Raw genomic sequence first — 24,333 nt, 5'->3', positions numbered from 1 at the left:
GAGATACAACTGTAGGAGAAGATTAGGAAATTTCAATAATGACGGAACTGAACGAATCTGAAATATAGTGAAAAGAATTTTCTGTCCTTGTCTCGTTTGTTGTTGTCAGAAACTTTGGACTCCATCCTCTAGTGCGATCTATTGGCTGTATCTATGCTATCATAAAGGACGCATGGAAGTACGTGGACATTTATGATGTTTAAAATAGACAAATCTATTTCCATACGTAAAGGCAATATAAATGAGCCTTAGCAGCGTCTGAGAAACACTAATTTGTAACATGAAACTGCTTTATTTAGTGATTTTACCAGTTTAAATCACTGGGTTTGTTTGTTTGTTTTGAAAAGGAAAAGTAATTACGAATAATTTGCCTCCCGTTTAAAAACCTGATGAACAAAGAAGTTTCAGGTGGTTACAATCTGCAATTCTCACCACTAGATGCCAGTAAATCCCCTTAAATCTTACACACTGTAATCTTTATTTTTGTTTAAATACATCCAGTCACTATAAACTGAAGACGCCAACTTTTGGTGACCTTGTTGGCCTTGTCAGTGTCATCAGCCTGGACAGAAGAGAGCTGCTCTTGGTTCTTGTCTTTTTCATTATCAGGAAGGTCGTTGTTGTAGAATGTGCGTAGTTGTGGGTCGAGGCAAACAAATTTAATGCCAGTGCTTCCATGTTATCAGTAAATCCCAAAAGGGGTGAGGCAGGGTAGAGTGGAGGGAGGAGGAATTGATCCATGTTATCAGTATGCTTACACTAAGACTATGATGTTTTGTCTTCGTAGTGCTGAGGCTGCTGTGTGTCAGGGTGCATCATCTGAGACCTCCATTAGTGCTTGAACTACAGATCTGATTGGTTATCAGTATAGTTGTTTCCTTTCAGACTGCAGGTTTTGCTGAGTCATGTGTTCAGTGAAAAGAGTCTGCCGAACCTGTTGACCCGTCTGTTGACTGTTGTTAGCGGTAAAAATAAAAAAACTGATCTCCACCACATGTAGAATGATTTTGAATTTTTCAGTATTTATCAGTTGAGAATTTTTTTTAAATTTTTTGTCACAAACCATAGCTTCTGAAAGGCAGCATCAGACAGAGCCAGGCTAGCTGTTTCCACCTGTTTCCAGTCTTTATGCTAAGCTAAGCTAACCAGCTGCTGGCTGTACCTGTAGATATATGAGTGGTATTGGTCTCCTCGAAAGTGAATGAGTTTTTTCCCCAAAATTTCAAACCTTCCTTTGAAGAAGTCAATGGAATTATCTGCAGTACTTTATAGTTAATAGTAATTTAAAGGGGCTCTATGTGAAATTCAGAGTGTATGAGTTGCCTGCACGTGGTTCTCAGCATGGAGGTGACTGAGCCAGCAGCTAGCAATGAATGGTGCTAACTCCATAAACAGAGCTAAACATAGCAACAGTGCTGACAGAGTTAATGGTGTCAACTGGGGGGTGGGGGGACCAAAGGTAGGTGCTCCGTTTCCCCAACAATGCTATTCTGATAACAGTGGTAACACTGTATGAGCACAGTGGAGAGCGGTGGCATTGAGCTAGCCAGTGGGGTACACACATGCACTCACGTGCACATACGGCCAGATCGGTTTACCACAACAGACCGCAGACAAGCTTGGATACAACACACACAGAGGCAGTGTGACTATTCTCTGCTCAGGACTCCATTACTGCTGTATGTCTTTATATAGCAAATACTGATTTGCTGCTATATTAATGCTCTGAATGTCGCATACAGACCCAATGATGTTGCTAGGTATGCGTCTTGCGTCCCTGATGCATTAAAATCTGAAAGGACACATTAAATTCACTACTGATGCGTCGGAGGACACACTACTCATAATGTTCTGCAAAAACTCTTTCCTGGCGGTTATTTAGTGTCATATCTCAGGCACAGACAGGGAGATATTTGGTCAGATACCGAACTGGTGACACCAATCTTGTGTGTACACCTTGAAACTGTGCTGATTGTATAGATCGCCTTTACTGTCGGGGGAAGATGTGTGTGAAGCATCCATGTTTTCACAGACATGGATGTAAACTGTAAGAGAAACTTCACTGGTGCGTGGAGGCATACAGCCACGAGGCGGTAATTTGAATGTTTTCTAATGACCTTCATCTTTTAAATCCTAGATCCAAAGAAGCCTCCGGAAGCTACTTGAAGAGACTTAAAAGAAGACTTAAAACAAGTCTGTCCAGACAGAAGCTTTACTTTTCTTATTAGAAATGTTGTTGTTTTTTATCAGCAGTGATCAGATGTGGTAATAGTTTTGTTGGAGGGCTCACATAGAAAGCTTTCTTAAAACTGTCTGAACTTTAAATTGTGCAATAATAGCTTCTTTCCTCTTTCCACTCAGGACTATTTTCTCACTCTTTCTAAACTAAATGTTGTGCTGGAGGTTAAACTAAAGCAGTGTGTTAGTGTTAGTGAAGTTTCAGCATATATGCAGTGCAGTATTTATCTGAGAGCTTTTATTTTGCATATCACAATAGTGGAATTTTCTTTAAAGGTCCAAAGGTCATATTTCAATGTTTTCAAAACATTTCTTTAAAAGGTCAACGTGTGCTGTTTTTATGTTTTTTGTTAAAATTAAATTTTAGATGAATTTTATTTATGTTATGTAGACAGGGATATGTGTACAATATCTGCTAATGACATATATTAAAAGGCAGCCTCTTGCAGTGTGTGGTGTTGGAAAATAGAAATGGGGCGGTCAGGGTTATGTGAGGGGAGGTTTGCTAAGTGAAAATTGAAAAGTTTAATTAGTATTTATATTGTAAATTTGGCCCACTCCAGCTCATTGAAGAGCCTCTCAGCTGGTCATAATTTATAAATCATGTCCTGAACATTTCTACGGAAACTTTGATTTTTGTGTATTTAAAGAGCTGTTAATCATTTCAGGGGCAACAGAAAAGAATGAGCTCATGTTTTAAGCTGTGGTGGTTTTTTTTACATTCGGATCACAGTCTGTGCCTTTACCTGTTGTGTGAATCGCAGTCCTGAAATAAATGTCTCTCATATGGTTTCTATTGAAGTGAATTTGTATTTTTTGTGAGCAGTGAGTTTGTCGCCACACGGTCAGGTGACACACCGGCAGAGCATAAACAAATGAATGCAAATGATTCACAGAAAGCTTTGACGTAACCTGATCACAGCTAACATGATAAGAAAGGTGCCAGCAGGCAGTGTGGAAAAAATTTACCTGAATAAAAGTAGAAATACTACAGTGTAGAAATACGCAATTACACGCAAAAGTCTGGACAACACAAGGACATAGTATCACAGAAATGTACTGAAAGTATCAAAAATAAAAGTACTCATTATGGAGTGTGAGCCCTGTTAGTGTTACATATCATTGATTTGTTACTGGTGTTAATCTGGTGTTAATGTTTTAATCAATAAAAATGCATCATATTTTATAAAGTCATCATACATTTTGTATGTAATATTTTAGAGTCAACCCACACAGGTGATTTTAGACCAAAAGGTCCAGTGTATAGGATTCAGTGGCATGAAGTGTTGAGGTTACAAAACTGAACCTTTTCCGGAGTGCCTAGCTTGTAGGACAACTACAGCAGTTGGCACAATAAAATGAAAAAAAAAAACAAAAACAAAACATAGTTATGAATATTATATTATCTTCAATTTCTGTCAAAAGATGCCCCTAAATCCAACACACTTGACCTTTGAGTTTCTTTAGTGGACTTCTCAGGTGTGGACGTGTACAAACTGCACTTTACTGACATCTCCCTTCTGTTGGTTTTACTTTGAAAGGGGGGATAACTTGCCCTGATTATTCTAATCAATACAGGTGACATTACATGATTCCCAGCATTAACTTGCTCCCAATTTGCATCTGACTAAAAGTCTGTGCTTTTGGGTAGTTTAATGTCTTACAATGCATTGCATTAAAAGTTCTGCAGATGTTTTGTATGTCAAATCTTAATTTGTTAAGGGACTATCAGATAAAGCTGTAAAATACATATAGTGAAGTAGGAAGTACAATATTTGCCTGTGCAATGAAGTAGAAATAGAGATTAATATTAAATGGGAACACTCAAGTAAAAATAGCTCAAAATTGTTCTCAGTACAGTACTTGAATAAATGTAGTTACTTTGCACCACTGCAGTGTTTTTTTACTTAAGAATCTGAAGACTTCCTCTGTCACTGGTGGGTGTGCACAACATTTTATTTGCATAGTATTAACTGTAACTGTTTAATACTGTAAATGTAGTGGGCTAAAAAGTACAACAGTTTGTTCTGAATTGTAGTGGATTAGAAGTATAAAGTTGCATAAAATGGAAGTATTCAAGTAAGGTTCAAATACCCCAAATACATAAATGTACTCCAGCACTGCTCTTCTTCAGCATCTAAACATAAACATGTTCTGTGGTTCAGTCTCTATCTGCTCCTCTTTCCTCTTCACACCCACTCTACTGTGACTCATTTTTATTTCTTTCAGCTGCTGGTTTATTCTCTCTGGTCTTTTTTTTTTATTTGTGTGGCTGAATGTGAACATGTGTTGTGCACTAAAAAATCTGGGGGGAAAAAAAAACAACTAAACACATAGGTTGTTATGCAGTTTTCACACCAAGAATTAATGCAGTTCTGAAGGCAAAAGGGGTCCAACCCGGCACTAGCAAGGTGTACCTAATAAAGTGGCTGGTGAGTGGATGTCAGACTCCAGCCTGCTTCTCCAAACTGGGGGCATGCTGACTGACATCTACTGTGTGTAATACACTAACTAAGGATAAGTACCTCATACAACCCCACTTAAAAAAACAAACTATCCCTTTAAGGTATCAAAAGTAAAAGTGCTCAGTTTGTTTTTTTCATCGCTGCTGCTCTTAACTTTTTTTATGTGTGTGTGTGTGTGTGTGTGTGCGTGCATTTCTAATTGTTCTTATACCAAGGAATTTTCATTGTACATTTTGTGTAATGGCAATAAAAGATTCATTCATTCCAAGAAATGCCCCCTGTATTCTGATATACTACAGATCTATAAATAAATATATATATATATGTGTGTGTGTGTGTGGGGGGGGGGGGCACAAACAGACACACATTTCATACAAAAAGATCTAAACAAAAGCTGAGAAATACACATAAAAATAAAGGCACAAAAAGCAGGAACATTACAGACAAATGCTTGCGAAATGCATTTCTAAAAATCTGTTATCTGGATGTTTATTTCACAACAAGGCGAACCCGCCCACTCGTGAGTTCTGAACCAATGACACGCGCGCCTCCACATCTCGTCTGCCTATCAACCCGCGTTCAGCCCACTGCATGACGTAACACCCAGTCTGAAAGTGCAATGGCGATATTGGACAATAACAGCCATCGCTTTTGGGGAACCACATCTATATTATGTGGCTAACGTTAAAGAAAACACCTCCAGTCGGCTGTAAAACCACATGTAATATCGGCACACTGCGCGAGCGACTACCTGCGACCAGGAAAGGTGATTCCACAGCCTCTGCACGCGATGACAGTTTAGAGTGAAAAAAACGCTGGTAAGTGCAAACTCTAGTGATTCCAGCAACATTTGCTCAAAAGCTCTTTTCCAGTTGCTAAACGGTCTCTTTCAGGCTGCAAGCTTGAGATTTCAAAGGGGCGTGGCAGCGTGCTGTGCTGGGTACCACTTCTGACTAAAAGGATGCTGATAGCTTAGCAACAGCGACAAGGAAGGAAAAAGGAAGCAGAGGAGAGACAATGGATGTGCGATTTGTCAGCATCGTTACTGGGTAGGCTGAGCGGAGCGTGTATTGTTAGAGTAGAAAGAAAGGCAGCATCATCAGTTTGTGCCAAGTCAACCACAAGAAGGAGCCACGGATGCAGACTCGAAATGTAAACAAAGGGTGTGGGCCTCTCAGCTGGCCTGTGATGAGCAACCATTACTGGAGGAGAGGATCTCACACTCATGTTACACTCATGTCTCAAAGGCTGACAGTGTGTTTAAAGGCCAGGAAATATTCACCACCGCTCTTCTCTGTAACTGTTGCATCAAAATGAAGTCTTCTTTACGTCTTCTTCTTCTTCTTCTTCTTCTTCTTCTTCACCCCCCTCCCAGGTGTGACGTGTGAACAGACACCATGGCCACACAGGAGCCGTCCCCTCCCTCGTCCATGGAGAGCAATAAACCCGGCTTCCCCAAGAAGATCCTGGGCAACAAGCTGGAGGACAAACACCTGTGCAACTGCTGCCACAACATACTCAGACGACCGTTTCAAGCCCAGTGTGGACATCGCTTCTGTTCCTACTGCTTCAACAGGACTGTGAGGTAAGGGACTGCATCACTGAGAGTGTGTACCATGTGTGTGTTGGGGGTATCTGCAGTGGTGGAAGTAAAAGTAGCAATACCATAATGCTGTGAGTAAAAGTTATTAACAAATGTACCTTATAGTATAGAAATATTAGCATCAAAATACACTGAAAGTACCAGAAGTAAAATAACTCATTATGTCAAATGACCCATTTCAGAATAATAAAGTAATATTGTATGCCTAAGTCATAATATAATTCAATACTATATATAGTATATCACTAGGTATACACTCACAGGGTCCATTTTTCTGCACTGAGTTTTACTTTTGGCCCCTTAAGTACATTTTCCAAAAAATACTTTTGTACTTTTACTTTTGTGGCAGTGGTGGAGGAAGTATCTGGATCTTTTACCATGTGAAAAGTAGCAGCACCACAGTGTTGGCATACTCTGTCATAAATAAAACTCTGGCACTCAAAATCTTACTTAAGTAAAAGTACAAAAGTATTAGCATCAAAAAATATACTAAAGTACAAGAAGTAAAAGAACTTGTTATGCAAAAAGACCCATATCAGAATAATAAAGTATATATTATATGCATGAATCATAATAATCAAAGTATAGTATAGTATAGTATAGTATAGTATATCATTAGGAATACACTCACAGGGGCCATTTCTGTCCATGTAGTATTTTTACTTTTGACCCTTAAAGTACATTGTCCTGATGATACTTTTGTATTTTTATTTAAGTAACATGAAAAGTAACAGTACCACAGTGTAGACATACTCTGTTACAAGTAAAAGTCCTGCACTCAAAATGTTTCTCAAGTAAAAGTACAGAATTATTAGCATGAAAATATACTTAAAGTACCAAAATTAAAAGAAGTCATCATGCAAAATGACCACTGTCAGAATAATAAGGTATATATTATTTGATTTTAAGTGTTAGACTTTTTTTTATTTGAATTGTTATAATAACTTTTAATATTTTATTTATTATAGTTATATAATTATATTTTTTGTAATTTTGTGAAATTTTGTAAAATTTTGAATTTGAATCTGAAGAGTAACTCAAAAACTAACAATTATTGTAAAACTTCAATTAATAGCCTGGGCTATTATTTGCTTAAATCACTGAAGTCAACAGGCTTATATTAAATTTAATTCCTTTTATGCAGAACTGTTGCTCAACAAAGATGGGAAAGACAATCAAATTATTTATTTAAACCAGTCTGAATATTACTTGTATAAGAATAAGGCTTCAAATACCATATCAATTACAAATCATTCCTTTAATCTAGCTCCGACAGACAGTGCATCAGAGAGTGTTATGACACTCTTTTTGCAGCACTCAAGATTTACGGCACCTGTCATACCTACCCAACACCACTTTGTCCTGTTAAAACAATTTTCACAACTTTCATGAAAACACTTTTGATTTTTATGATCGTGACCCTCATTAAAGGAACATGAGTAACTTTCCAGGTAATCGAGGAATGGACACATTCTGACCTTGTGACAGCTTCAGAGGAAGAGAGTCACCTTTTTTTTTATCATGCCAGTAAAGCTGATTGAATTACGGTCTTCTTTGGTGCCCATGGTTTTAGTAAAATAAACTGAACGATTGGATGGTGCAGAATCTGAGCTAACAATGTGTAGCATCTCCATACTGTTTAAACATTTATATTTGTATGTGTGATCTAAACAGCTATCTAACCTTAGCGCAAGTGGGTATCCAACAACCTGTTTTATACATCCAAAGAATTTCTATAAAAATTAACTGCTTGGCAACCAGACCAGGCGTCTAATTGAGACAGGCCTTTATTTGTCAAAATGTGCAGATACACCAGGCTAGTAAAAGTAACTGGGCGTTTAATTGGGTCTAGACTTTTAACTGAAGTTTTACAGTAAATGCAGTGGAGTAAAATAAAGTGCAATATTTAACTCTAAAAAAAAGTAGAAAGTAACAAAAAATGCAATTACTCAAGTACAAGTACCCCAAAATAGTACTTACGTACAATACTTGAGTGAATGTACTTTCCACCACTGTGTGTCTGATGTTTTCATGTGTTGGATTTGCACTATATCAAAGGATAATGTTGTTTTATTGCAGTAATGGACCCCAGAAATGCAGCGCCTGCATCAAAGAGGATATTTTTGAGGATCCTACATCGATTTTGAAACAAGGATGTGTGAGTATCAAGATAATTGTATCCAGCAAAAAAAAAAAAAAAAAAGTTTTCTTGAATTTGAATTTTTGTTGAATATAAGTGAATTACTTAATATAATCTAGGCACATGGTTTATGTCATGGCAGCTCCTGTAGTATTTTGATCAAATGACTCAGGTTAAGGGCTTATTTTCTCGATTAATTGATTAATCCTTTGTCTATAAAATGACAGAAAATAGTAAGAAATGCTCTTTATAATATCTCTACTTAGATTATGCATATAAATAGTCACAATAGCTTTTCTTTATATAGCACTGTCCAAAGACAAAGTTACAAAGTGCTTACAGTAAAACAGGGAATAAAAAAAGTCAAATCAAATCCAAAACATGAAAGATAATACCAGACAAAATCATTGAAATCCAATAATTACAACATATGTAACATTTAAACGTGTTATATTTACATTATTTACAGTATTTACAATATATATACTTAGCACTATACACTTTAACCTTCAATAACAGCTGTTTAAATGACGACTTGATCTGTCTCAGTTTCATTTTCTCAGTTTGGCCAGTGTAAACATCTCCTCAGTTTCATTTTGGTGTCTGAACACAGTGTTATAGACACAGAAATGCTGTGGAAAGAATGCGTATTTCTGCATACAGCAATGAACAGCGCAAACAAGACATGAAATGTCTCTCATTGCTTTTAATAATGGATGAGAATGAACTTGACCGTCCTGCTCCAAACTGACATTTATGGCTCACTGACCCGCAGCCATACTTTTGTAGCTTTCAGGGCTTGTTCAGACCATAAGTAGGAAAAAAAGTTGCCTCATGCTTTATTTGTGAGCAGTCATGGAGGACAAATGTTACTTCACTCTTCTCAATGCACTCCTACATAAAAAAAAACACATGTAAACTTGCAGTTTGTAGTGCTAAAGGAAGTGTGAAATATACAGCTTTTACCAAACATAAATAATGTATAAAATGGAGCGGGACAAGTGGAGAAACTTTTGTAGTGTGACAGCAAATCTTTATGTTTTTCTCTTATTTTCTCAGGCTTTTCCTGACAATGCAGTTCGAAGGGAAGTTGAAAGCCTTTCAGCTGTTTGTATTAATGAAAATTGCACTTGGAAAGGCAGCATTAAAGAATACGAGGTGAGCTGACCTTTGACCTACTTTCAGGATTTGTTTTTGTATTTTTGCTTTCCATTTTTCTTTTATAGGTAGGTCATTTTTTATTCCTGCATAAAACTACTACCTCTAAAAATGTACAGCTCTTTCATTTTAGAAATAGCTACATTGTACATATTTTGAATTATTTAAACAGGTTTTTATTGTATTTTTTTTCTGTTCTGTATTTATGTTTCATAACTTTAGCAGTACTTGCTTTTATTTTTATTTTCTCCCATTATGTTTATTTTTATGCACAACAACCCCAAGGCTAATTCCTTGTATGTGGAAACCTCCTTGGCAAACAGTGAAGGCACCACAGAGGTTGGTGCACTGTAACGACCACCACAGCAACTTAGAGCTCTGCTGTTTTTTCACAGTTGAACCACGAGGGGAAGTGTGAGTTCATGATCATCCCCTGCCCCTCCTGTAAAGAACGAATTCGCTTCAATGAACAGGAGCGCCATAATGAGCGAGAGTGCCCGGAGAGAACGCTCAACTGCAAGTACTGCAAGGAGCCATTTCACTTCAAAAACATCAAGGTTAGAAATGATTTATTTAGACTGACTGTAGCTACAGATGCTTGGCTGGTCTGAGCTGGTGCAGCACACCACAGCAGCTCTTTGTGTGTCTTTAAAACAAAAATGGTCATTTTCTATTTTTCAGGCTCATGATGAGATCTGTCCCAAGTACCCGATGATCTGTGAAGGCTGTGCCAAGAAGAAAATACCCAGAGAAAAGGTAAATCTGTAAACACAGGATGGCCCCAGGCCCTTAGAGTCTTAACTACACATTTACTTATAACATGCCTAAAAAGTATAATGTGGTCTTACATCAAGATTGGATGGTCTTAAATGTTTTTTAGTAATGTCACTGCAACAATTTCTGGTAACCATAGAGGGGGGCGCAACACATTTTAACGGTAGGAAAACAATATTTGGTGGGTGAAAAGACTTTGACCTAACTCCTGCAAACATGTAACACCCATATTTTCACCCCTTACACATTTAGATTATGCAAAGAGTCTGCTTCATTAAGCTAAGGCCTTGCTAGCCAGCCTGCTTGTTACTTTATAGAAATGTGAAACGCAAGTTTAACAGTAAATGTCTTGAGAATAATAATTACTCATGATGGTTAAGGCTGTTACATGAAAATGCTTATGAAACAAACTGTGCTGTATGCCGAAGGTGTTTAAAACTTGAACAAAGGGGATCAAAGTGGGGGAATTGCACATGCAGAGCATTAAGCACAGAGAGTATCAGTAGTGGAAGAAGTACTTAGATCTGTAACTTAAACAAAAGTAGCAATACTACAATGTAAGAATACTGTGTCACAAGTACAAGTACTGCATTCAAAATTTTAAGTAAAAGTACAAAAGTATCAGCTTAAAAACTTACTTAACGTACCAAATGTAAAAGTACCCATTTCCACAAGTTTAAGTCAAAGATCTAGAAATTTGTTGAAATCTGTGTTAGAGAGCACCTCTCCTTTTCCAAGTTATCCATCTACCTGACAAACTGATGATGCTGCCTCTCAAGATGCATCATTACTTCAGAGGTGTGCCCTGGGATGATCACAATGAAAGGCTACTCTTAAATGTGCAGTTGGATCACACAACACAGTCCCACAGATGTCAAAAAGTTTGAGGGAGCGTGCCATTGGCATGCCGACTGCAGGAAATTCTAACAGAGCTGTTGCCTGTTAACAGCATGTTCATCTCGCTACCATAAGCTGTCTCCAGTGTTGTCTTCGTGAATTTTGAAGTACATCCAAATGGCCACACAACTGCAGATCACGTGTAACCACACCAGCTAAGGACCTTCATATCCAGCGTCTTCACCTGCAAGATTGTCTGAGACCAGCCACTTTAACTGATGCAACAAGTGGTTCACACAACCCAAGAATTTCTGCGCAAACAATCAGAAACCACCTCGTCATCCTCACCAGGGCCTTGACCTGACAGCAGTTTGTCGTTGTTATGGACTTGAGTGGGTAACTGCTCACCTTCAATGGTGTCTGGCACTTAGGAGAAGGGTCCTCTTCACAGATGAACCTGCTTTACACTGTACCGAGCAGATGACAGACGGTGTGTATGGCACCTTGTGGATGAGCGGTTTGCTAATGCCAACGTTGTGAACAGAGTGCCCCATGGTGGCAGTGGGTTTATGGTATGGGCTAGCATAAGCTATGGACAACGAACATAGGAACATTTTATTGATGGCAGTTTGAATGCACAGAGATACTGTGACGAGTCCTGTGTAGTAATGATGCTGTTTAGTCAGCATCTTGATATGCTACACCTGTCAGGTGTATGGATTGTCTTGGAAAAGGAGAAATTCTCACTAACATGAATTTTAATAAATTTGCAACCAAAATTTGAGAGAAATAAGTCTTTATGCAAATAAAAAAAGTCGTTAAACCTGGGGGAAATGGGAGCAAAAACAAAGGTGTTGCAATTATATTTTTTCTTTATTTTTGTTAATTTAATTTAATTCTTTATTTAAGTTTATTTTGTTCTTTATTAATATCTTATATTTGTCATTGTTGAATGGCCCATTTCAGAATAAAGTATGTCATATTATTAGATTATACATGATGATGCATTAATGTGTTCATCACTTTAATGTAGCAGCTTGTAAAGGTGGAGCTTGTTTTAATTACTTTTTTATACTGCTAGGTAGTTTAATCTATAATATAATATCATAATTTATTAGTTAATTTATACATTGTATTGATAATCTGAATCTGCAGAGTAACTAAAGGTTTAAAAGAATGTTGTGAAGTAAAAAGTACAATACTGGCCTCTGAAATGCAGAGGAGTGGAAGTATAAAGTAGCATAAATGAAAATACTTCAGTACCTCAAAATTGTACGTAAGTAAAATATTTGAGTAAATGTACTGAGTTACATTCCACCACTGGAGAGTATCATGTGGGTCATTTACCCTACAGTTCATTTTTAACTGACATTTGTGTGTTCAATTGGAAAGAGTATATTTTTAATTTTGGTGTGTATTTCCATCGCAAGTTTGATCTTAAAAAGTCTTAAATTTAACTTGTTTATATGTGTAGACACCCTGAAACATCATGCAGAGAAGATAGAAACATTTTGTTGCAGAAACAAAAGGTCACAGTCCAGTGTAGCTTCTTATCTCCAGTTTGTGCCTCTTGTGTATAATGATTACCTTCAAGTCACAGATCTGATTTGTTTTGCCTAAAAAACATGTCCTCCAGAAAGAAAGACTTTCTTAACCACCTGGATGCAAAAATATTACCTCAAGATAGAAAGTAACAAAAGATTTTAACCTGTTTCCCAGGATGAGATTCTCCTTCTAATCCAGGTTGCCAGAAATGACAGGTGTCCTTCCTATGCAGATATATAAAATAACAGAAAGTAACCTTGATATAACTTAATTTGGGGCTACCATCTTTGTTTGTACAGTATTAGGAAAACAGCTTCAGAAATCATTTTAAATGAATCTTCTCATCCAGATGGTTAAAAGTGTTTTTTAGAGTTCTGTAAATAACCTCTAAACTTTGGTACACTATTAACCTTCTGGGTTGTTCAAAGATCACAATGTGTTTATTTTTTCAGAACAACTAACACTCAGCTCTGTGAACTCAAATGTAATTCAAGCTTAAAGCAGTGATGAACAGGCACTCACACCTTCCCACATGTTGGCATTACTGGTGTGATGCTAGTCAGTGTGACCGTGCATTTCTGTGACTATTGAAAACTATGCACACAAGTTAGACATTATTTTCTGCATGGAGTGAGCGGTGCGGGCAATGTTGTATTGCATATTTTGTACCACTTCCTGGGTCTGCTGTGTGACGCTAGAGAACCCACGCTAACAATACATTATGTTGCTGTATGTCAAGTGTGGGCCACACAACGTAAAATTTGTGGAAGTTGAATTATGTTTGCCACACATGGCCTACTTCCTGTTACTAGTAGGTGGCACAGTTACCTTGATTCAATATTGGCACGTAGATGTCTTCAGGCAAGGACTGTTATCCAGCATCTGAAACTTGGGACAGACTGGACAAAGTACACTTAAGTTACAACAGCTTCCTGTTTGTGGCAAAACGCGCAAAATGGCCACCATCGTTCCATAAAAACTTTTAAAATGTTCAAAATTCTGACAACTTTTCATTCTTAAGGTCTTCAGGTTGTATTGACAAAAGTATTGTATTGAAGTTGATCTGATTAATTCTCCAGGGGAGTTCATCAAAGTACAGCATCTGGAAATGGCCAAAAATACACTAAAATGGCACATTAAACAAAAAATGTCTCACTTGCTGTTGGGTTTGGGGTATGGCTCCAAAAGTTTTTCCTTCAAGTCTTGGGATGTTAAATCTACCTACCAAAATCATACATCTGCGTGAAACATGCCGCAAGGGCTACTTCATTTAAATTATGTAGTGGGTGCTGTTGAGCCATTTTGTCACACCCAAGCATACAGTAGGACCCTTAAAATATCTAATTTTTCCATAGCTCTAATGCATGTGCAAAGGATTGTGAGTTTTTGAACATCTTTAGCCCCTCAAAAATGTGATTAATTTGCATAAATAATAATTCCTTGCATTACAGTAGGGTCCTCGCACATCAGTTGGTGCTTGGGCCCAAATGATAATACAGTACGAGGGGCACAAACTACAGCTAGTAGCTCCTTGGCTAAGTTTGCTAATAACATTATTTATTTATTTACTTTTCAGTATGTGGATCATATCAAGTTCTGCAGCAAATTCAGAACACCTTGTCGATTTCATGTCGTGGGATGTGATATGTCTGTAAGTAGCCTGATTGTCTTCTTGATATTACCCATTTTATATTCACACACATTCAGATTAGGGACTGTATGGCAGTTATCAAGAAGGGAAGAGGAGGTCTAAGAAAAAGGGAAAGTTGTCTGATTTTGTTTGGCAGAGTAGGAGAGGGCTTTTTTGTTGTTGTTGTTGTTGTTTTTTTACTTTTTTCTCAACCCAGATTAATTCATCCATTCTGAGGTTTATTGTCAGAAACATTTTCAAACATCAAATACAAAGATGGCTTTCATTTCAATATTTAAATGCTGAGCACTTTGGAAACGGTCAGAAACAGAAGTCTCTAACTCACTCACCCATGCAATGCAGGCGTCATATAATTGATTTGTCATATAACTTTCTGACAGCCAGAGGTCTGATCTCAGACATATCAGGCTTTAGCCTATCTGCCATTTTCCAAAAACATATCATTTTGAGACATGTATTACTTTTTTTTTTAGGTCCAGAGTAGGGTCCAAAGAAACTATTAATAATGTGTGGGAGAGTCTTGTTATTTTGATAAAATAAAATATAAGACTTTCCCCCCTTCTCACCCAAATAATTTACATACAGTCCCTTATACAGCTGATCAGACTGCATGTCTTTATTGTTTTTATTTCATTTTCCTCATGTTGCTCCCTTTTTGTAGGTGGAAAAGGAAAAGATTCATGACCACGAGCGCGCCTATGCCTATGAGCACCTCAATCTGCTGCTGCATTACATTATGGGCATGAAAGTGAGCATGGAGGGCCTGCAGCCCCAGGGACTGGAAGTAGCCGGACACAAACTGTTGGAACTCCAACAGTCCCTCAGGGAGCTCGAGGCCAGAGTCTCCCAGCTTAGCACCACCTCCTCTGGGCCTCCCGTGCAGGGAGCTGCCGCCGCCGCCTCCTCCTCATCCTCCAGCTCCGGTCCCCCTGGTCCACCCGCTTCAGCTCCTCTTCCTCCACCTCCCACTCTGGCTCCCACCCTGTCTGTGTCTACCTCCTTCACTCCTCTGCCCAGCTCGGTGGGCGCTGCGCTGGAGCTCCAGCTCCACAGCGAGAAGACCAAGGTGGTGGAGCTGGGTCGCAGGTGTACGGAGCTTGAAGTCAAATCGGGCACGTTTGAAAATGTGGTGTGTGTCCTGAACAGAGAGGTGGAGAGGTTTGCCACCACCATGGAGGCCAGCAACCGTCAGCACAAACTGGACCAGGACAAGATCGAGGCTCTAAGTAACAAGGTAGGACTGAAACTGTGCCTAGTTGCTGCAGTTTGTGTCAAAAATCAGACTCTGAATCTCTCTGAACTCTGAATCTGACTAAGTCAAGTCTGGACACACAGACATGATGCACATAGTTCGAGATTCAGTGCAACTTACACCTCCAGAAGAAATAATTATCTCTGATGTGCATTGTGAGTAAACGTCCATATATCTGCTTATAATCATTAAAAAAACACTCCTTATAACTCCAGAACCTGAGAGTCGTCACGATTTAATCCAGTGATAGTTGTCTGTACATCAGTAAGCACGCTGCAAACAGAAACTGCTAATTATTAATTTGGCATACTTTAATTTTTTCTTTGTGTGTTGCACTACCAGTATGTTAGACATGATGATTTGACATTATTATAGTTTAGATCTGGCTCAGCAAAATGGTTCTAATATTCCTGGAAATCTAAAACTCTCCTCTTTCCATTGATATACAGATATTTCTCCTGCACTGAAAACCTGTGGACATACAGACAAAAACATTTAAATTGCCATATGTGTCTTTCCCATTTAACCATGGATGGATTACTGAACTGGCCTACTGGGCACAGGCCCCCGGGCCTTCACTTGAAAATTGTCAGTCAAATTAACACGTACTGACCAGGAGGAGACTCAATAGCCCTTTTTACACAGAGATTGTGCTGCAAAGTCCCTTTTTTATGTCTCCTTTGCATTTTTACACAAAACCAATCGACCGCAGCATTATGCTGCTCCCATGTGTAATTATAGACTGCAACACTGGATCGCAGACTCAAAAGAGGCGTGACATGTAACACAACAGCAGCAATAATTATTTCTAGTAGTTATAGCAATAGTTATTTCTAAACAATAACAATGACATAATATGGCAATAACAATCATTTACTGTCTCTGTTATATGGCGACTGATGTCATCCTCTGCTTGGAGGTTAAGGAGCCCCCAAACCTCATTGTTTTCACAATTTGCAGACTTTGTTGGCTCTTCTTCTTTTTTGAGGTAGCTGCTAACTGCGAACAGCTACTATTTAAATCTCCCATGGTGGATTGCACACATAACACATCATCTGCCCATGAACCTGTCCTGCTGGCTGTCCCATTTATGCAAAAATCATTTTGGTACTGTAACTACTCCTGTTCCTGGCTCAGAGGCAAGACAACTCTGCCCCCCCCGCGATTGTATACACCTATACCTATATACAGTATATAGGACGGCGAAGACGCATAATGGCCTGATATTTCCACCTTGAACACAAAGAAACAGAGAAAGACCACCAATAGATGCAAAGGAACTGCAAAGAGACACAAAATATCTACAAAAACGAGCAAAGCAACCACAGAAACACAAAATGAGTACAAAGAGAGACAAAACAACCCAAAGAAGGTACAGAATGATTACAAAGAGACACAAAACAACTATGTATAAAAGACACCAAGTTATGTCAAAAAGACACAAAACAACCACAAGGAGACACCAAATGACCACAGAGATACAAAACCACACAAAGATGTGTAACAACTACAAAGGGATGAAAAACCACCACAAAGTCCGTGTGTCCTGCTGCTATGTACTGTAGGAGAGGTGGTGGGGCCTTTTGCATATCTGTGCCCAGGGACACATTGTTTCACAATCTCGCCCATGCATAAAACTGTTCTACAACATGTATAGTACAATACACATGCGAAGTGCTGACCTTCCTGAGTAGCCCAACTTGTTATGGAAATAACAGTATATGACATGCATGTGATTACTCTGCTAAAAGCCTTTAAACCTCAGTGTTATGGCAAATATTGACTGGATTTAAAGAAGTATTTGTGACCCTGTTAAGGCACAGTGTGTGTGTTTGTTTTCTAGGTGCGACAGCTGGAGAGAACAGTGGGGCTGAAGGACCTAACAGTTGCTGAGATGGAAGGCCGGCTAAGGGAAATGTCTGCCACAACCTTTGATGGTGTTTTTGTCTGGAGGATCTCTGATTTTGCCAAAAAGAGACAGGATGCCATCGCAGGTCGAGCCCCTGCCATGTTTTCACCAGGTAACATTGTCCTTTATTACAGATAAGAGGTCTGGGGTTGTGGCTCTGGTCCTGGTTACTAGAAACCAAGGTAACCCAATTAGACAGAAGCCTCATTATCTGCAGATGACTACAACTAAATTCCCATTTCTTCTTTTCAGCCTTTTATACCAGTAAGTACGGCTACAAGATGTGTCTGCGGATCTATCTGAATGGAGATGGGACGGGGCGTGGCAGCCACTTGTCCTTGTTTTTTGTGGTGATGAGGGGACTGAATGACGCTCTGCTCAAATGGCCTTTCAACCAGAAGGTAAAACACCTACAGAGAGAGGAGGTTATTTAGTTAGTTTGCCAAACAGTCAAATTGTGTTTTTCCTTTTTTATTTTTTTATTACATTCATATTAATCCTATATCTTTATTCCTGCTCAAAAAACACAAACAATGTGTAGAGGGGCTACCGGTTGTGACATGTAGGGAGAGGACACATTTGTGAATTGGCTTGACGACCTCAAAAATCTATCGCAGAGAGCCAATCTCTATAAACTCAACATTCCTGAAGGCAGTGAATACAGTAAGGACCCTTTTAAGTTCATGAAGGAGGTGTTGATGCAGGTGATGATGTCTTTCCTACACCACCTGAACTGGAGAGAGCCCACCCGAGCCCTACCTTCAAGTACGGACAAAGAAAATCTCCCTGCACATACCTGGTGTGTTTCTCCAGGTTACAGCAGAGGGAAGCTGCGTTGTGCAGGGCCAGGAATCACGAGCTGAAGTACTCGATAATGTGTATGTTCACCCTTTGTTCTCTACCTGTCAGCAGCCCCTGGCCTTGGTAGCATAAAGCGGTACCTGCAGCCGAGTCAGGTTGCACAGGTAGTCCAGCTCTCACAGGATGGCACATCCGTACATGCGGTCACAAGAAGGTTTGCTGTCTCAAGAACATACAGGAGACACCAGGAGACGGCTGTTAAACAAGGAGAGCTGGACAGGGCCGTAGAGGAGCATCAACCCAGCAGCAGGACCCGTATCTGCTCCTTTGTGCAAGGAGGAACAGGAAGAACACTGCCAGAGTGTCTACAAAATGACTTCCAGCAGGCAACTGGTGTGCATGTTTCTGACCAGACTGTCAGGAACAGACTCCATGAGGGTGGCATGAGGGCCCGACGTCCTCTAGTGGGACCTGTGCTCACAGCCCTGCACTGTTCAGCTCGATTGGCATTCGCCAGAGAACACCACAACTGGCAGGTCCGCCACTGGTGTTTTCTTCACATGTGAAAGCAGATTCATACTGAGCACATGTGACTGGTGTGAAAGAGTCTGGAGATGCTGTGGTGAATGTTATGCTGCCAGTAACATCATCTTGCATGACCGGTTGGCAGTGGGTCAGTGATGGTCTGGGTAGGCATATTCTTAGAGGGTCGCACAGACCTCCATGTCATTGCCATTGTTACCATGACTGCTGTTAGACACTGGGATGAAATCCACAGAGCGATAGTCAGACCTTACACTGGTGCAGTGGCCCCTGGGTTCCTCCAGGTGCGGGACAGTGCCTGGCTTCATGTGGCCTGAGTGTGTAGGAAGTTCCTGGATGACGAAGGCATTGATACCATTGACTGGCCCTCTCGTTCCCCTGACCTAAATCTAATTGAGCATTTATGGGATGTGATATATTGCTGTATCTGATGCTGCCAAGTACCGCCACAGACTGTCCAGGAGCTCACTGATGCCCTGATCCAGGTCTGGGAGAAGATCCCCCTGAAAACCATTCGCCAACTCATCAGGAGCATGCACAGATGTTGTCAGGAGTGCATACAGGCATGCGGGGGCATACACAATACTGAGTCACATTATGCTGTTAGTTATTTGCTGAGATAAAATTCAACCAATTTGGATCAGACTCTGATTTCAATTTCTTACTTTGATTTTAGGTGTGATTTTGAATCCAGCCCTCAGTGGGTTGATGATTTTGGTTTCCATTAACTGTTGTTTCGTCATTTTGTTCTCAACAAATTATACAGTGTGCATCAGTGAAGATTTTCATCTTGAATAATTCCTTCATTAAGATCTTATGTGTGATTTTAGTGTTCCCTTAATTGTTTTGAAGAATATATGTGCAACGTGTCAAAACAGTCCAGTTTTAGATTTAATTAAGTGATTCATCATGTCAGAAACTGTAGGTCATTTTTATTCATTCATTCATTCAATAGGGACAATGTATATAGATGTTATCACATTTAAATAACATGAAACTAATGCAATGTATACAGGACTTATAGCTTCAGCAAATTTTTAGACCTTGTCCCTGTTTAGGCTTTTAAGCATCGATACAATAGAGACAAACAACAAAACAAAGACAAACAAAAGACCACTACAAAAGTAACCATCCCTTCACCTTTATATACTTTTGCTTATTGTTATACAACCTGTTTACAACTTGTATATAGATATTTATTAGTTGTCATTGCACATATGCATTTACTACATTGTTTACATTACAGTTTATTTATTTTGCAATTACGACAAATATATATATTATTTTATATAGGTTACATTTTATCTCTATAGTTTAACTTTAATTTTAACTGCTGCGCTATTTAACATCTTAGATTCTCAATTTTTACTTGCTCTATTTTCTCTTTATATATATTTAATGAGCATTGTTGGAGGGATCCTGAGATCTAAGACTTTCATTGCCAGCGATTACCTCTCTGTAACGGTTTAGCACATGACAACAAAGAACTTTTAGTGTAACAATGCCTGAAAATGACAATTAAGAACAATGGGCAAAAGTATGCATACTTTTTAATTTTTAAATACTTATTTAGTTATATTGGAGCCCCTTCATAACAGCAGATGAGCACATATTAAAATACATTTCTATCCCGAAGAAAGACATGACAGTTATGTCACATAACTTGGTTGTAAACATTATGCGTACCTTATGTTAATAGTGCATGGAGAAATTAAAACAAGAAAACATTGATGCTTTTAGTGGTATTTAGAATATGGGGTAATGGTGCACTTCAGCCTCTTGTGACTAAAATGAGTATTACAACAACAAACACTGAAAAATGATCCTGGAAAAAATAAAATTCAAAATAAAATATTCACCTGCAAAAACTTTTTTTTTTCACTAGTTTTTACAAATGAAAAGATTCTGGCAAAGCTTTTTCCCACCTGTTTCACAGATTTAAAAAAAAAAAAAAGAAGAAGAAGAAGAAAGATGGTCTTGGCAAAACCATTTTTTCACCTTTTCTTAAGTCATAGTCACACAGGAGAGAAAAAATAGATCAGACTTACAAAATGGATTGCCTCTCAGGACTTCCATACAAATGCATGAAACATGTAAACATCACTCATAAATTCATCTGTTCCAGGTGACTCTGATGCTGCTGGACCAGAGCAACAGGGAGCACATCATTGACGCCTTTAGACCCGATGTCACTTCCTCTTCCTTCCAGCGACCTGTGAGTGAGATGAATATCGCCAGCGGGTGTCCGCTCTTCTGCCCGCTATCCAAGCTTGATGCCAAGAACTCGTACATTCGTGACGACACCATCTTCATCAAGGCAATAGTGGACCTCACCGGCCTCTAGACGGACTCCAAAGAGGTGGTATAGTTTGGCAAACCAGGCAGCTCTTTGACCATTTAAGGCTTCATTTTGGCTTCATCATGGTCCCTTTAGGGCTCTGTCCAGGCATCTTACTGTCCCCTGCAGCTTTAGGGAGACAAACATGCTTGCAACTGTATGCTGCATGTGGCTACAGTTTGCTCCGTCGGGGCGGCACTGGCATTGTCATATCGTGGTGGTCTGTATGAGAGAACCACCGTCATTGCTGTACATTTCAGGTGCAAAACCTTTTTGTTTTTCTTTTGATGTCACAACACCGCTCCCATAGTGGATGAAATGTCACTTCAGTTGTGCACATTAAGTTCAGTCAAAGGAGAAGCGAGCACCAGTGCAGCGCGGTCAGTGCAGTGTTGAGTAGAAGCAGAGATGTCAAAGTGAACAGTTATGATGGAGTGAAAAAGAGTGAATAGCATTTTTTTTTTTTTTTTTTTTTAAATCTCCTACGTTTGACGGGATGTTACAGAACATGCAGATTGTTAGAACAGGGTTGTAGATTACAGATAGTTCACGTGATCATTCTGATGACTTATAATAGAGTTAGAGCATGGCTTGATGCAGTTTTTGCTTTTTCTTGCAGATTGTGGATATTGTGAGCTTCTCAATTCCAGTGTCGAGTGAATTTGCATAGACAAACGTGGAGTTATGTTATGAATAAGATTACAGGCATTTTTTTGCCTTTTTTTTTGGCGCAAAGTGCATGCCGCTGGCGTTTTTAATTACGAAATGGCTCCTGATTTCGACTGAGCTTTACGAAAGGTTCCTTGTTTGTTGTTGTTAGTGAATTAGCCATCCGTGATGGTGGACATTGCCTGCATGTCTTTGGAACCAGGCTATTTTACATGTAAAGTTAGTGTTGCGTATTTGTTCCTATTAGGGGTTCGGTGGTTCTGATCGGTGGTTTGGTACATCTGTGGAAGATACAGTGGAGTTACCAAGGAGTCAGGGCAGCTTGCCAGTCAAGCCTGAGGCATAAAGCTCGAAACAAACATAACATAGCTGGAGTTTCCCCCCCAGGGTATGCTCACTAGCTCACATCTCAACACATAGTACTGTGCCCCCACCACAGATTGAGGTTAACACAGATTCCACGAAATGAAGGAATTGTTCGTTCCTTGTTTTCTGTCCATACAAGTATAACAGTGCATATGTGTTTCTGCTGCTCTTAAGATAGAATACTGATGTGAATCTAATATATATGTTGGTGCAAATATACATGAGGTAAATGTGTGTGGAGGCTGAGAGGCTGAAATACGAAAACAAGAGATTGTAATACTTTGTTGTAGGTCGCGGGCCATTATTGCCATTATTTATTGCAGATTGATGTTCAGTGCAGCCCCAGATTACTCTTTAAGTGTTTTAAATGTGCTCTCACTGATGTCCAATAAGGCACCACAACAATCCACTTATCTTTTCAAACATGTAATTTTTCTATGTGTCCACCAGAGATTGCTGTTCTACTTACTTAGCATGCATGCTGAGGTTTTTAAGGTTCCACACTGGCCTGTTTGAAAACCAGTCTCGACCTGTATTGAAACCTCTCTGTGCATGGGAGGCTTCAATTCATTATTCACTATGGAGTTTCACATCGGTTTACTCTGTGAGCCACAGTGTGAAAGCGTTTATTTGTATTTGTTTGGATGAAAATAATCATAGAATAGTTATTATGTTATATCTGGCGCCTGCTTCTGTTCAACAGAGGCGACTGCCTATATTCATAGCAATTTATAAATATGTATCTTTCATATCATAATGTTGAAATAATCTATATATCAATGTTAATATACACAAGATGTTATAATAAACATAGTATTACTGAATACCTTATTAATTCTATATCTATATACCAGCTTTTTGTTTGTCAAGATGGTTTGAACAGGCCAGGACGACCCCCCTTTTGTGCAGTAAGGACTTAGAATTCCTTCCAGAGTGCAATATATGATTATGTCTGTTAGATTTTGATGACACCTCGGCTTTAAGGGTTTACAGAGGTCATACTCGACTTATTTGTTTACATCACTCATTGTGGCGCTGGAGAACTGCAACCAATTTTTTAACTTTTCGAGAGAAAACAAAACAGCGCTTATCCTTGTCATTAAGCATACTTGATATCACTAACATGGGGATCTAGGTAGTCAGGAGCTATTCATGAAGCTAACTGTCTAAGTGAGGTTTTAGAATGACCATTTTAATGTTGAGGAGTTCATGCTGTAAGTGGGTTTCTATTCTTAACTTTAAAAAGACTGAGCGTGTAATAAGTAGGATTACATGAACTTTTTAAGTGTTCTTGTAATGTGCCAAAATCAAAATATTACCTCTGTATACTAACAATGTCGTATTTGCAAGTTATACTTTATGTTCTATGCTAAAATATGGTGCCAAATATGTTTATATTTCAGTTTGAAATTTGTGTGCGTGTGAGTGTGCCATTTTAATATGATGCATGGGTCACTATTTCTTTTAGGCACCAGAGGAGATAATTGGTACTGTCCCATGAATACAAACCCTCCCAAGGTTTTTTGAATGTAAGCTTTATTAGTACTATATTTTTTTCTATAAACAAAACAGCAGCTCTGTAAATGTGATGCAGTTGACTTGAACCAACTTAATTTGTGCACTTTGTATCGGTTGTTTGTCCAAACAGGGTATTTCATTGAGTGATTTATGTACCTTTAAATCAGAGCCATATATATATTCTGATGTTGATGATATTGATGTATTATGCTAAAAAAAAAAGACATGCAGTATGTAATAAAGTTTGCTGGTTTCAGCTTGTTGAGTATTTTAAACTTATATTTGAAGTGAAAGCTTTAAGTACTCAGATCCTTTACTTATGTAAAAGTACCAGTACGTTAAAAAACAGAAGTTCAACCGCTTATTCTGTTAGGTGTTGCGAGGGGGCTGGAGCCTATCACAGCCTACACTGGATAAGAAGCGGGGAACACCCTGGACAGGTCACCAGACTATCACAGGGCTGACACATAGAGACAGACAACCATTCACACTCACATTCACACCTACAGACAATTTAGAGTCACCA

The 24,333-nt window shown here is 38.9% G+C and overlaps 1 pseudogene across 1 annotated transcript in view; it reads left to right on the top strand.

Moving 5' to 3' along the window:
* The window catches only part of LOC117269272 (uncharacterized), a 34,044-nt pseudogene extending 9,981 nt beyond the window's left edge, over positions 1-24,063 (top strand). The window contains exons 14-24 of the transcript XR_013488177.1: positions 2,138-2,163; positions 6,096-6,314; positions 8,386-8,464; positions 9,506-9,604; positions 10,000-10,161; positions 10,286-10,360; positions 14,337-14,411; positions 15,073-15,645; positions 17,507-17,684; positions 17,825-17,973; positions 21,042-24,063. The product of XR_013488177.1 is annotated as an uncharacterized LOC117269272 (transcript). The remainder of the gene's footprint in view (positions 1-2,137; positions 2,164-6,095; positions 6,315-8,385; positions 8,465-9,505; positions 9,605-9,999; positions 10,162-10,285; positions 10,361-14,336; positions 14,412-15,072; positions 15,646-17,506; positions 17,685-17,824; positions 17,974-21,041) is intronic.
* The last annotated feature ends 270 nt before the right edge of the window (positions 24,064-24,333 follow it).

The sequence above is a fragment of the Epinephelus lanceolatus genome, chromosome 19, assembly GCF_041903045.1.
Source record: "Epinephelus lanceolatus isolate andai-2023 chromosome 19, ASM4190304v1, whole genome shotgun sequence".
NCBI classification, from domain to species: domain Eukaryota; kingdom Metazoa; phylum Chordata; class Actinopteri; order Perciformes; family Serranidae; genus Epinephelus; species Epinephelus lanceolatus.
Note: the sequence above shows the minus strand (reverse complement) of the source record. Positions and strands in the feature narration are given on the sequence as shown.